Here is a 16,529-nt window from a genome sequence, read left to right on the forward strand (position 1 = left end):
AATATAAGCACAAATATACCACTTTATATTCAAAATAGTTATAAAGATTTAGCTCATTTTGTCACCCTGCAAAATTGTAATAATATATTAAAGATAATCTTGTATCATAATAGTAGATGTCATGACATTCAACGTTATACCGGTAAGATATAATATTGAATGCTATAATGTATATTATTAGAAGGAAATGTTATTTGAACGCCCATCCATACACACATTATCTTAAAATTAACTACACGGTTATCATAACACTACAAAACTTTTAAAAGGAAAAATATGGTAAGCGAACCGCGACTCACTTACAAATCCATATGTAAATTTGTGTATCATCACTAATTGGTAGGAAAAATCATTCAGCCGCAAAGTCGCTCTTTTTGATTATGAGATTTCCATAGATAAAAATTTTAATTATTTAGAAAAAGCTATAATGTGATAAAACTGCTAAAAAACGAATCTAAACGTAAGATCAAATTTATGACAGGCTACATTTTTTTACCAGGTAATTTTTGGCTTCCAAGGGACGATATGCAACACTTAACAACATAAATTGATTGAATTATTTTTCATTTCATATCCTATGATTCAAAATATTTCAACATTTTGACGTAAAAAACATCAGCTCCGGGACCTTGGTTCAATATTCAAAATTTGCGCTCAACGTTTTATAGAAATTATCTAATTATGTTGTTTTAACTGTGAGTTTGTATTGATGCAAGATTGAAGATATTATTTTAAAAAATTTAAAACTGCAACAAAATTTTTATTACAATATGACCTTAACACCCCATATTAAATAATGCAGGCAACATTTTTAAGGCACCAAATTATTTGTTTTATATAGACTTTAAAAAACATAAGCTTTCAATTTCTTAAATTTTATAAGTTCTTGAAATTAAACAATTACAATAATTCACACACATGTATGTTTAAACCTGACATACTTTAAGTAACTTTTTTTTTCTTCAACCTTCCCTTTACGAAACTGTATTAGGTAATAATTTCGATTTATTCCAGTGATATCTTAAGATTCAATGGGTGTTTGTTTTTATGTCCACTACGATGAGAATAGGATTTAAGGTGCTAACTGATAACTAAAAGTACATTTAGCTATGGTGAAAAAAGAGATATTTTTAATATGCCGGCAAAAACCTTGTTTTGCCTGTTGTTCTGAACGAGTTTTTGAAACTCAAATTTAAAAAGAATAACTTTAAATTATTAAATTTAAGTAATAAAGGTAAGAAGAAATTAAAATTTAAAAATTAATCTGGTAATATAGAATAAAATCTAAATTATTTTAGATTATATATTTTTACCTTTATGGAACTCTTCTACGATTTTTTCTAAAAAAAACTTTAGCCAGGAAGACTTTTATATTTATAGATCCCAGTTACATAAAAATTAATTTTAATTTTTCAAAATATTTATTTAAAAAATTAAAATTTTCAACCAAAAACTAAAAGTATATAACATGTATTATGACATTATATACGTCTTGGATACATATCCGTATGTATATAACTAATATAAGTATTATATACTGTATATTTATGTTTATATTAAAAATGCAAACGGTAAAGCGCTTATCTACATAAATATTATATTTTCAGAGCATTCTGTGGGATATTTAAATAAATATATTATATATACAGATACATATACATATATATATTTTACATATTGTGCATACATATCATATATATATTTATATATTGTGCATAAATAGGTACATAACTATATATAATTATATACCCACATATAAACGACGTACATATTTTAAAGTAACCATTTTTTTGGGAGTAAAAACTTTTTTTTTGTAGGTATTGCAAGAACGGTATAAAAAACAATAATTTTTTCATCCATCAATACATACGCATAATAATATATTAGTATTCAAGCATAAAAACATTTCTACAGACATATTTATGAATACAAAAGTATATACTACTTCTTGAACAGGAGAAAAACAAAAACAAAAAAATATGGAAAGAAAAATTATATCATAAGTATATAGAGTAACCATTTCAAATTGAAATTAGAGTTACCGGATGACTAAAAATTTTTGGTGAGTTCAAATGATTTTTACTTATATAATTTTAAATAATTGCAATATAATAATTTTTTTTATTCATTTATTAAAACTGCTTGAGAATTTTATAAAAGAAAGTTAAAGTGTATATTCATAAAATTATCAAAAGTTTATAATATTTATAGGCTTCTTGGCTATTTTATCTCAGAGCAGATTGAGATCTATGAGTAAAAAACGATCCATGTCCCATTCTTACAATCAAAACATGCTCAAGTTGCATTCTATGCGCTGCTGAAAAAAATTCAAATTTCATAGAATTCAAATTAGACAGTTTTTGACAACTAAACATATGATGTATTTCTATAAGCAAAATAAGCATTGGAAAACTTTAATTTTGCAAACTAGTTAATTTTTAAGAAAAATACTTCTCAAACTAAAGTAAAAGTTTATTTTGCTTTAAAAATCACTTAAGAATTTAAATTTGAAAACTATATCGACATCTCTGACAACTATATATGAATCTGTAAGTTTTTTATCTAAAAAATTTATTGTGTTTCGAGCTCAGCTGTCCTTAATTTCTCAGCTAAAAAAACAATCAATAACTCCCTTTTGTTTACAACGCAATTATTTTGAAACGAGACGAGATAATCCTTTTGTATAAAATTAAAGACTTTCGATATAAAAAATTGATGAAAGAATAAAGAATCTAAAAATTCTCTAATCGCAGAATTGAAATTATTCTGCAAAGGCTACATTATCCTGATTATTAATTAACTTGAAAAAATTAATATAAAATAATTAAATGATTTCCTTTTGCTTTTTATTTTATTTTCTATTGTCTTATATTAAAAAATTATATGCTCACTTCATATTACGAAAATGATTAAAAAAGTACGACCGTTCGCATCTTAAAATCATAAAAAGAGTTCGACAACAAACTATAAGACAAACAGATTCAAAAAAAAAAAGTTTTCTTTCAAATTAATTTTTTTATCTTATTCTTGCTTTTCATTTTTATACATGTATCCCTGTACTATTTCTATATATATATGTAACTAACACATACACATATAGCACAGGGTATAAAAGTATCCAATTTGACCATGCATTCAAATTTACATTGTATATATAATGGAAAGAATAGGTATGTGATAGGGTATAAGGTATTTTTTACCCAAAAAAAAGGAATAATCTTTTCTAAATATTTAGAACCCTTTTTTTTCCTATACCTTAAAAGTTTGAAATATCAAGAGTACTGAAAATGTTCCTCATTTTTTTTACCTTGTCTTATTTCTTTTAAGGATTTTTCCGAATTTATTTTTTTTTTAAAATAGCGACACTAAAATAATTTTTTTTTAAATTTGCACTGAAACACACTTAATTATTAATTTTTTTTATATAAATTTAATTTCAAATTAAATTTATTGTGTTAGTATGAGAAGTATGTACACTGAAAATCTTGTTTTTCAAAAAAAAAAGATGTCTAAAGATATGCAATAGTTATTTGTTTTATAATATTTTTGTATGTAAATTCCTAAAATTAGAAAAAAAATTAGAAGAGCTTCAAAAATTGGAAGACTCTCAAAAATGTTGCATACCATTCAGGCTGATATTTTTTTTTGTTCTTTTATAAATTTTTAACCAACGATTTTTAAAGTTCATTGGTACTTGCTATTCCTATATAATGTGAACAAATGTTAATATGTATGTGCACTTTATATGAATATTTTAATTTTAAAAGGAACGAAAATGTTTTCCAAAAAAATTAAAATTTTTTGTACGAAAGATTTTTTGAAAAGGAAAAAAATTAAATGAAATTTAAATGAGATAAAGGAAAATTGAGATTTATAATTTTTTCAAACACAACAAATACAAAAAATGTCCTTATTTCCGAAAAAGAAATATCGAATGAATAGAAAAATTATTTAATTGTATTTACATAAATAAAATTTTTCAAAAAAATTTTCATTAAATGAAAATTAATTACACTTTTGTTTCAAAGTCTTGTTTTTTTTTCTTTTTTTTTCAAATAATTAAATTTTCCATTTTCATTTTTTTCTGCTTTTTGTTTTTTTCTTTTTATTATTTTTTACTATTATAAACTTTTTTTTTTTATTTTCTTTATTTTTTTTTTTTGTTTTAAGGAAAGAAAGCGTAGCACGTGGTGGCTACGTCTACGACAACCGCCTACGCACTGCAACTGAATTTACAAATTTTACTGGTGTTATATTTTGCCTGGAAAATCACTATATTTGCTTAAAGTTCACCATTATTTTTTATACATATCGATATACATAAACATATACATGCGCATATATATACATAAATATATGTAAACATATATTATATAAATTTTTAAATATATATATATATATATATATATATATATATATATATAGGTTTGCGTGTCGCGTTTTTTATATATGAGTAAAACATTATAGATTATTCACCGTCGTACACCGTATATATTTTATATGTTGTTACTGTTGTTATTGTACTGCTGTTGCTACTGTTGTTATTGTACTCATATTATACCCTTAGTATAATAAAAAGGTATATACTTTATATATCGCATGATGTTTTTGTTATTATTGTATAATTTCTCAATGTTGAGAACCGAAATTTCGGGATTTTTTTATTTTTGGTTCCTTTCTCAATTTGTTTTTTAAAATTTTTTCTTTTGTTTTTTTTTGGTTGTATTGTAAATCTTTTATTTTTTTAATGGTTTTTTTAGTTTACTAAGTTTTACACGCGGAGGTGAAAAATAATAATTTTAAATGTTTGTACAATATATAGAAGCGGGACATCTACACGAGAACGTTCATAGGTATGTATGACATATTATGAGAATTAAATGTATGAAAAGTACATTCGAAATCAAAGATTTTAATTGGAAAAAGAAATTCAAATATTATTAATATTTAATTCAATTCAATTAGAAATTGATTTTACTTGTTTTTAATAAACTTGTTTTTAGGTATTCAAATATTCGATTACTAATGGAAATTATTAAAAAAAAAATTTTAAGATATTAAAATTTCATATTGGCTATTATAATTTTGGCGGCCAGTTTTTTCCTTTTATTTCATGAAAAGGAATTAAGATTAAATTACAGTACTGAAATTAAGCACAAGCGAATTTTATAATAAAGCCAAAGTAATTTTAAATTGGGTTACCAATATTATATTAACTATATTATAATTTGCCGTAATTTAAAACTAACTGTTATAAGCCGGTGGCACTATTTTAACAAAATATAATCAAAATATTTCAGCAGATAGCTATTTCTATAAAATAAAATTTGGATGCTTCCTATGTCCATAACAATATAACCGCATAAAAAATTTAATTTCAAATGATCACAATATTCTCAATCTCAATATTGGCCATTCAATGTGATTATATAAACTTCAATATTTATTAAACTTTATTTAAAAATTTATATGTTCCTGTATACATTTGAAAAAATGTTAATAAAGTTGTTGAAATTGTTTTTATTCTAAAAATTTTTATCTATATACGTAGCTATATGAAAAGCCTAAATCATGTGATTTATAAGAGATGGAAACAACAATCTAATAGTCCTCTATTCATAACACAATATTTTTGGCACAATATTTCCTTTTTAGCCCCATATAACCATGTAAAGAAAGCCACAAAACTGAAAATCAAACGAGTAATCCTAAAGTATTGAATATTAAAGCTTTAGAATAGCCATAACTTTATGAAGTTCTAACTTCCCTTATGGTAGTTGTAATTTCCATTAGCATGCATACTTATATAAATGTATTTTTAATTCAACTATAGTAATAAAAATTGAATACAAGTACATAAATCCTAGAAGTATGCAATTTTTTTAAATTGTTTTAAAAGCGGACAATTCAACAATATTTAAATAGCTAATCAACAACATGTTAATTTCTAATAGCTACCATATTAATTTCTAATTTTAATAACTATTTTTTCTCTTACAATTATGTAGGGTAAATTATTTACTACAATAAATTCATAATAGCTGGCTTGCTATTTAAAAGAAAAATTATATAAGCTTTAGTATTAGATCATTAAATTTAAATTCACAATTTAATTACTCTGTTCAAACTTTTCAAATACAAAATTAATTTATTCGCTCAAATTTTAGTTAAAATAATGTAATAATTAATATTCAATAATTTCTTTAATAATTTTCAGGAAATTGGTTTTATTTAAATAAAAACGAAAAATTTATACATAAAATATGCGGCGACCACAATCACAACAAAATTCCGAATTGAAATTCCATATACTATAAAGAATTTGTTAGAAACTTTCTCAAAACAACGTTTATTAAAAAGAAATCTAAAAAATATAAAAAACAAACTATGCAAAAAAAAAATTTGAAAATTTATTGCCATAAGTTGTAAAACATAGGATATTGAATTTTACTCAGACCTTTTTCGTTTATATACCTACCATCTATAATGGAAAATATTATTGTGCATATATTATGTATTTATGTATATTTAAGTTCATGTGCTTTTCTATATATGTATATACAGAATTTTCAATATGTAAACAAAAAACAAAAAAAAAATTAAGGTTGTTGCTAAACGTGTGGATATCCATTTGTTTTTGTTTACTGTTTTTTGTTTGTGTTTGTGTGTGATTATTGTATATTTGCTTTCTTGCACCTAAATTTTTTCCTTCCCATATGATTATTCCAATTTTCTTCAGCCAGTATATCAGCCTTTCTCTTATTTTTTACTTTTCCTTTTTCATTATCACAGTTTTCTTCATATATATTTACATTTATTAAACCATACATTATAGATAGTCAAGCTGCATACAGAATCATAATACATAATACAAAATCCTACATGTAAATAACAAGATAATTGTAAAAACGAAGATAATGTACCTAACTATTATTTTATATCTACGCCTACAACTATAACAGAATAAAAGATATTAAGCGAATATGAACCCAAAAAAAAAGGAAAAATACGGTACGCTCTCAAAAACAAATAAATAAAATACTCGTACATTATTACAAAAAAAAAAAATAAAATAAAAGGAAGTAAAATACACAAAATAACGAGCAAAAGTTGTAAAAAATATTTATTCACCACAGACAGCTGTTATATAAAAATAGTATTTTTAAAGGACCTTATAAATTTCTCTCTCGCAATATTTTGGATCAATTTTTTTATTTGGTTCTCTTCATATATTATTATAAATGTGTGCCATATATCTACCAGGGTATAATGAAAATTATTGTTGAATTTCTTATGGCACATTTTTACTACACGAATACTAACTTGAACGTGAACATATCTACATATACATAAATACATGTTTATTTCTATATTGTCAAATTTTTGATATAATTAATGAAACAAAAAGTTATTAAACCTGCTCTAACTTTAAAAATATTGACTACTCTAACTTTAAAATCAAATTATATTCATGTTAATTACAGGACAGAATAAATTTTTTTATTTTTTGTACATTACTTTATTGTACATTAGAAACACACACAAAAAATTTCTTCTATAACCAATGAACTTTATCGTTTTCATTAGCTAAACGTCATTTAGAAAATATTTATTTTTTAGTACCTAATACATATACATGTTCAAATTGGTATTCTTAATTTTAGTCGCAAGCTATTAAGTTTGCACATCAATGCAGATGACCCTGATCATACTGAAGCTGGAATTACTGGACTTACGCATATTGGAATTAAGAAGCTCGAGTATCAAGTTCAATTTTTGTGCTCATTATTGTATTTTCATAAATATTAAGAATAAAGTTAAATATTTACTTGAAAACCAATACATTATTTAGTGTCAAATTTTAATTAATCAATTAATCAAACTTATTAAGTCCTATGTGGTCCCAACGACCACAGAAAATCACTCAAGACGAATTAATAGAATCCGAATACTAAAAGATCTTACGCAATTTCATCGATTTTGATTTAAATAACTTATAGAAAGGTTAAAATATACAAGTATTATTACAATCTTCAATTGCAATTATATACTAAAAAATTTAATATCATTGAATTATTAAAAAATCTTATGTTGAAATAATTTTTAAAAACGAATTCTTAACAGTGTTTTCGCTATAAAACTTGTTATGCATATTGTAGTAAATTTACTATATATCTGAACCATTAGTAGAATTATATAGCATTTTATTTTATTCTATGTATGTGTATTTATATATATATATAAAATTAAAAAAAAAACTCTCTATATTTATTTCATATATATTAGTATCAAAATTATTTCTCCTTTTCATATATAAGAGAAATATGAGCTAAGAAAATTTTGAGAAAAGAGTCCGAAAAAGATTGTATTTAAATATTGTATTGTACATATATATATATATATATATATATATATATATATACATATATATATATATATATTAGGCTATATTATTTATATATGTTATATTGTAGTTATATAATGCGAAATGAGAGCAATGGTGACAAAACAAAAAACAAGGTGAGAAAATAACCTTGTTATATATAAAGAGAAAATTTTCAACGGTGTTGTAATCGGCCATATACCATAGGTACATAAAACTATTATTGAAAAATATATAAAAATTTTACTATTATTTTATATATACATATATACTTACATTATTATGTTACCATTTATATAAATATAGACATGTAGACTTGTATATAAAACATTTATCATATTTAGAAATAAGAACTCTGGCTTGTGTTACTTGTTGTCTTTAGTTGCATATTATATAAATTATGTATGTATATATATAAAACCGGGTTATGAAAATAATAAGTATATATGCACATAATGAATGATATAGTTTTTGCATGTAATTTAACACATATACTGTGTATATTCAAGTTGGTTATGTGTTTGAACAAGTATATAATGTGATATGTATATATGTATATATTATTACTATTAACATATATGTAAGTAATATTGTTGTTTTGATGAAACATATATATATGTATATACAGAACTAAAATGATAAAAAGAAAATTAAGTATGTAAACTTAAAAACGGAATGACTAAATAAAAAAACAAAAAAAAAGAAAAAATTTAATGAAAAGGGAAAGCCAAATAAATTAACGGATGTATTAAAAAAAAAAGTCCTTGCAATTGCACTTGAACTTAACAATTCGAAGGATTTTTACATAATCCGCAAGAACCCATTTCATTTATGTATAGTTCGCACACTATCATTTTATAATTTAACGTTTACAAATTTTATAACCGCAAACAAATTTTGTTTATTTTACGTATTCTTGCAAAACTTTAATCCTTTACAAAAATATTCTTTTATATTTTAAGACTACAAATAATTTCATAATTTTACAAATTCCAAAATTGATTACAAAAGCGTTTTTTGTCATTTCTCTTTGCATATTAGTTTAACTCCAGATATTGACTGCCAAACAACTTTGCATAAACTTAGGAGGAATCTTTAAGTGATCATTTTCAAAATAAAGCTTAAATTGTATTGCTAATTAGCTTAGATAAGCCGTAAAGGTATAACGGGTATAACATTTGGGTAAGTGGACGACAGAGAGAATATCAATGCGCTATTTTCATATCCTTTAAAATTTTTATACTTGTATATAGATTTTATCAAATTGTTTACTTGTTATATAAATTAAATTTCAAGTGATTAAAAATTTCATTCATAGAGATTATGAATCTATACCGTAATTATTAATTTTTATACTCAGCAGTAAATTTACAATTTTCCTAGCTTCCGTTTGAAATTAATATATGTATGTATGTGTAATGAAATTCGTGATAGCGATATTCTTAAATTCTACATTCTATTATTCTTAGTATATACCAATTCAATAGTATGTTAATTTTTGAAGCTTCATTACAGAGTAACTATACACCGAAGACTATATATAACTACTATTATTAAAGTACTATTGTACCTCTACAATTGAAGAAACGTAATGGTAGTAATGTAAACAGACAGAATAGAGAGCGCTTTCTCTTTCCTCTAACATTTTTTAGCATATGATAATACCCTAATTATCAGCCATTGGTATATAGTATTATAGTTCACCTATCTCCTTTAAATTTTAAAAGCCTGCCTTAGATTTTCTGTAGTACTGCAGGAATAGAATTAATTTTCGTTTTTAAATTTTAAGAGAATGGGCTCTCTTTATTTGGGTCGTTACTCAAAATTATAAGTTTCTTAACTTGTTCATTACGTAATTTTTTTCAATACATATGTACGTACATATATAAAAGAATATATTAATTAAGTGAAATCAATAGTCATTAACGCGAAATGTAATTCATTGTGAAACAAGTAAATTTCCTAGAACCTGTTCATATGGATTTAATGTTAATTCACCCATACTTGGATACATATATATGCAAGTAATTTTATCATTTGACAGAAGCTCATTACAGTTAATTCGAATTTTTCACAACATGACATACTATGAAAATTGTAATTTTCTCTTATATAACAGAAAATTATAAAGCTCATATTATAGGAAAGCCTCATTATTTTATAGAACAATGGGAAATTTCTTGAAAAATTTTAATTATAATTCCCTAATTTTTCTAAGAAATTTAACATTGTAATTATAATTCCCTTATTTTACATTGTATATTGCGATCGAAAATCAATAAAATAAATGAATTGAACGCAACAGGAAGAAATTTTCTAATTTTTTACGATGCATTTACAGTTTTTACTTTTTTTTCTGATGATGCATTATTCACAATCACAATTTATCGACATTCTATATAGAAAAAAGTTTATCAAAAATTTTCTTTAATTTTGTAGTCATTTCAGCAATAAAATTTATTAAATTTTTAAGAATACTGCAATTTTGTACTAAAATGGAAATAAACAGTTTTAGCTTACACAGCCGCATATAACATATTTGTGTAACCGTACCGCTATACATACATATATAAAAACAAATTACGCAGCTTAATGTAACCTTCAAAATCGAAAGTCGAAATTTATTCTCTAAATTTCGAATTGTAAGTTTTAATTATTAAACTGTAATTTTTTCGACACAACTATAGAAAAGTTAGCACTAGTGAGGAATATTTTTATTTTAAACAAATTGTTATTGTAATAAAATGCAAGTTTATATACACATGAAGTTTTGCATCAGACTTGTGGAAGACTCTAGCTGTACAAGCATATTTCCATAAATTTTTCCAAAATTAATTTACTAAAACCAATATGTATTACAAAAGGCGTATAATTTTCATATCCAACTAAAATTATTTTAATGCTTTGTATTTGTTTCTTTTAGAGCGGGCCAAATTTGGCATGTCAATTTAAATCGGAATTTTAGACTTTTCGTCTTAAACGTTCATAAGAAATAAGGTAATTTCAGGGTTTTAATTAACTTTTTGCAATTTCTTTTTCACATGAACTCACAAATTCAATGTTAGATTGGGATCAGGACTTTGCCGTACTTTTGTGAAAATAAGCAATCTCTGACCTTAAAAGATTTATGATAACGGGAGTTGTGTATATTCATAAAATTTTAGATATGGAATCAAGAATTGAAACAGATAATTTTCTAAATACAATCATTGATATAAAATTTTTGTTACTTATCGCCTATATACATCGCTATAGTTGTTTCTGAGACAATATAAAATTTTTTGATGAAAGTAAGAAAATGTTATATTACAAAATAACATTAAACTAAGTTTATAGATCTTAAGGCTTGACAAAACCTTAAAAGGCCTTAAGGTTACACAAAACCGTTACAATATGCATTTTTTTAGTTCTTTAATATCAAAAAATATGAAAAGGTTTTCTTCAATTTAAATTTTTATTTATGGCTTTTAAGAAGATTTTGGCATATAGTAAAGGAAATTGTTTTTGTTTTAATTGGTTCTGTTCTGTTTATATATATATATATATATATATATATATATAAAATCTTTATATTATTATATACATACGTATACGTACAACGCGTCGTAGCTAATATAATTTCTGTTCCTCTTTAAAAGAAATTACGGAACCACAAAAAAATAAAAAAATTAATTGTTATTTGTAACTAAGTATTTATTTAACTTTTAGTATTCTCAGATCAGTTAATGAGCTCAAAAAAAAAATACCATAAAACAAAAAACAAGTTTGTTCACCTGTTCATATCAGAGAAATCTTTATATTAACATATACATACATTCACACGTAGCTTATATGTATGTATACATGTCTACAATATAAATTAGCTACCATATTTTAAAGAATAATAAACGTGATGGTATAATTTTTAAGGATTTATCTTTGTCATAGTATACACATGCCTACATACAAAATATATAATTGTGTATATGTGATAAAGCACACATGAATATTAATAAATATCAATGTACGATATACGTATGTACGTACATATTACAAGTTATGAATAATGGAATTTTAGTTACTTTGACAACTTTTACTTTCATAATTTTTCTCATTTTTTTTTTCGCTTCCTTTTATGTGTGTATATGTGAACATAATGTACATACACATGTTATGTTTACATTGTATAGTATGTAAATATGTACTATACTTCAATTGTTCCTTAATATTTTCCCATTACTACGATTCAAGGACTAAAAGACTTTTTTAGAATTTAATAAAAAGTTCAATATAAATTAAAAATTTCTGGGGGTAAAATCATTTTTCTTTTTAAATTCTGCATGCGTTGTTTTTGAAAAAGTAATTAAAACAATCCTATTAAAGTGTCAAAATCAAATAAATATTGAAAAGCAAGATTAAAAAAGAAAGGCATATGTGCAGTGTGATTAAAAAACAGACAAAATTTAGAAATTTAGAATGCGGAGAAATCAACAATACAACACCATTTTCTTTAATTACAGTAACTACGGTTATTTTTATTTCAATTATAGTAAAACTTACAGTTTTACTTATTTATAATAAAATCTATACATTAAACACTGCTCATGTATTTTGTTTAGTTTGATGAAAATTTAATGAAAGTTTAAAGTGTGAATTTTGTTTGAAGGCCAAAACGGTAGATCATCCAGTTTTCATCCAGCAAATTACAATTTCTCTTACACTTAAAGTGCTCGTATAAAAGTTTGCTTGTATAAAATTAAGTTTTGTGAAAAATAATTACGACAACTAGCTGTAATACAAAAAAAAATATAAAACGAGTTTAAGCAATACAGACACTTGTGGATTTACATATATCATGAGTTCCTATGCTTTGCACGACTTTAGGTTTTAACAATATAATGAAATTTTAGAAAATATTAATTGCTGCATAGTTGTAGAAAATACTTTTCATTTCCGGAAATGCTATTTTGCTCTGTATACTATGTCGTTTTAAAATATTTTAAAATCACATTAATTTTTTCGCAACAGATATCATTAAAAATTTAAGATGTAGACTAGTAAATTATGCGTTTTCTAACGTATACCTACATTTTAATTCTTATACTTTCCTCAGTGGACAACTGTTAGACTTTAACATTATTCTTAATTACTCAACCAGTTTTTTTAGTATATTGAACCAATGTGAGGAAAGTTAAATTATCTATCACAATATTAACAAAAATTGAATATTTTGATTCTGATCTGAGCTATTAAAGGCTGAAAATAAAAATTTATAATATTCCACACGCTTTTAAACATGCAATTTTTAAAGCTATAATTTTACAAATGTTTGAATTTTTGTTTTACAAAAAGCATGGTTTTCATGGCGCCAGTACCTTAATACCTCTAAAAAACCTTAAATTATTACCTTTTAATAAAAGATTAATTGATTTTTATTAAATTTGTTCCTCTCCTGGAATTAAGGTAAAAAATTACCAATCGAAGAATTCAGGAGAAAGAAGATACATATATGTAAATATAATATAGTGAATATAATTCTTTCAATAATCAATGTATATATGAATGGGTTATTAGCAAAATTTTTTGAATTGATGACATTATTCGCAATACTTTATGACGAACCCGAAGAACCACTTGATTTTAATGAGTGATAATAAATCTACAATCTGAAAAAAAAAACATAAACTCGCTGCTTATATGGTATTATTTTTAAGCTAAGGCAAAGGTTACAATATAAAATGACACAGTTCAAAAATTAAAAGTAAAAAAAATTAAAAGATTTTTGCAAAAAAAAATTCAAAATATAATGTAATTAAAAAATGAATATAAAAGCTAAGTTATAGAATTTAAACAGTATCAAAAGTTTCATATCCTTTCCCCTTGAAGAATTTCTCTAAAAAATTTTCTTTTTTTTTTGAATATTTAAAAAAAGGAAAACTTAGAAAAATGCTGGCATTTATCCTTAATAAAAAATATCGCAATAACATAATATACAGGGTGATACATTAATGAGCAGTTTATCACATAACCATTATTGATGGCATTGGAAATTTTCATTTAGATGATGAACCAGAATTTTTTGAAAGGAATTACAGCAACAGAACTTGAAATTAACATTGTATATACTCTGTTTATGTATTATATAATTGCAAAAAGTTGGAATTTTTCGGAAATTATAATGCTAATGTCATTTCAAAAACCCAAAAAATCTGTGTTTCATATACATGCAAACTTTAATTCTGTGCTCCTTATTAACCCTTTAAACTTAAAACATTCTTGGAACGAAAGTTATACGTATGCACATAGGCAAGTTCAAATTTTGTGATATTTTCATAAAATTCTCATAGTTTGAAAATTACTTAGAGTTGAGTAGCTCCAAGTTCACTTAGCTCCAAACAAAAATTTTACTAATTTTCGATACTCTATATATGATGGTGTATGATAAAACACTAATAAATAAATCACCTTGTGTACAACAGTATAAGAATTTGTTAATAGAAAAAATATGTTCAAAGGATAATAAAATAAAAAATAATCAAAATCAAAAAAAAATATCAAGTAGAAACGGATGGGATAAAAAAATCAATATGAAAAATTACAAATAACTTTTTAATTTGGGTTGTTAAGCATAAATTTTCTTTATTGTTTGATTATTACAATATCGTTTATTCACACATATACATAAATTATATGAAAATTTTATGTTAAACTCATGACTTTGTGTATTTTTGTACGAATTTTGTTGAAAAATTCATTTTAAAGCGTTCATAAAAAACGAAAATTTAATAATTTTTTTTATACTATATTTCTGGAAGATATACATACGTTATAATTGTGATTCATGTACCTACTCATAAGTATATAATTATGTACATAAAATATTATAGTTTATACATAAGTTATATTATGTAATGCCGTGCAGCCTAATATATGTACAAATATGTATATTTGAGTGTGTATTTCATGCAATTGTTGTACGGAAAAGCCAACCATGAAAACACATGCATATGTGCATATCTACATAATGCCATAGCTGACTATTGGACAGACTATGACTTTAATTTGCCGAATTAGCATATTAATTTATGCGAATTTCAGTATTGAGTTTTCAATATTTTGTAAGATATGGCCAAACTACTTTTGAAGTTGAACGGCAACTACCACAAGAATTCAAGAAATTTCAACGATTTTTATCAGATATATTGGCCCTACTAATATATTTGCTAGTATGATATATCCAAATAACTTTTGAAGTTGTATGGCAGTTACCAGAAGGAGCCAAGCAATTTCAACGACTTTTATCAAACACATTAGCGCTATTAGTATATTTAATTGTACGAAATTTCAATACCACAACTTTTATAGTTTCTAAGATATAGTGAAATAAACTTTGAATTTGTATGGCAGCTACCCGAACCAGTGTCCCGATTAATACCACAATAACCGACAAGTAATTACAATCAAAGTATATCTACTAATAAGTAGTTCGACTCTCCATTTACATCACACTAATGCAATCACTCACTAATATTTGTATTATCTTCTTATTTTCATTTTTATAAACATAAGAATGTTTGGGAGAGGAAAAGAATACACAATAGATGTCAACCTGTTTTTTTATAATGTATTTTGAAAGGCGGCACTTTATTATTTGCTCGTATATAAAGTATAGGGAAAAATATTAAGAATTTTAAAAGCGACACAATAATTTCTGTAATTCATTCCAGTACAAGGTGGCAAAAAAGGTGTATTCATATTACAAAAGCGAAGTGGAAAAAAGTGTTTAAAAAAAATTATTATAATTTATATAATATTATTTTGAAAAATAATAAAAATAAATTTTAAAAAGACGTACAATATTAAAAAAAAAGTTTAAATAGTTGTGAAAACAAAATATTTTACAGTTTTTATTAACCATCCAAGAATTTCATGGATAATTTAAAGATTTTAGAAAAAACTTTTATTAAACTTTTTAATAATATTTGTACAGAAAAAAATTTAGAATGTAAAATATATGAACCCTTAAAAAATAATTTCAACTATGAATGTTGTGAGAAATCCGACAAAACATAATATTTCATTAAACTGTATATTAGAATTAGAATTTACCACATAATAAAAAGTTTTAATAAAACTATAAGACAATTTGATTTGAAATAAAAAATTT

The sequence above is a fragment of the Condylostylus longicornis genome, unplaced genomic scaffold (assembly GCF_029603195.1).
Source record: "Condylostylus longicornis isolate FDR11 unplaced genomic scaffold, ASM2960319v2 ptg000048l, whole genome shotgun sequence".
Classification (NCBI taxonomy): domain Eukaryota; kingdom Metazoa; phylum Arthropoda; class Insecta; order Diptera; family Dolichopodidae; genus Condylostylus; species Condylostylus longicornis.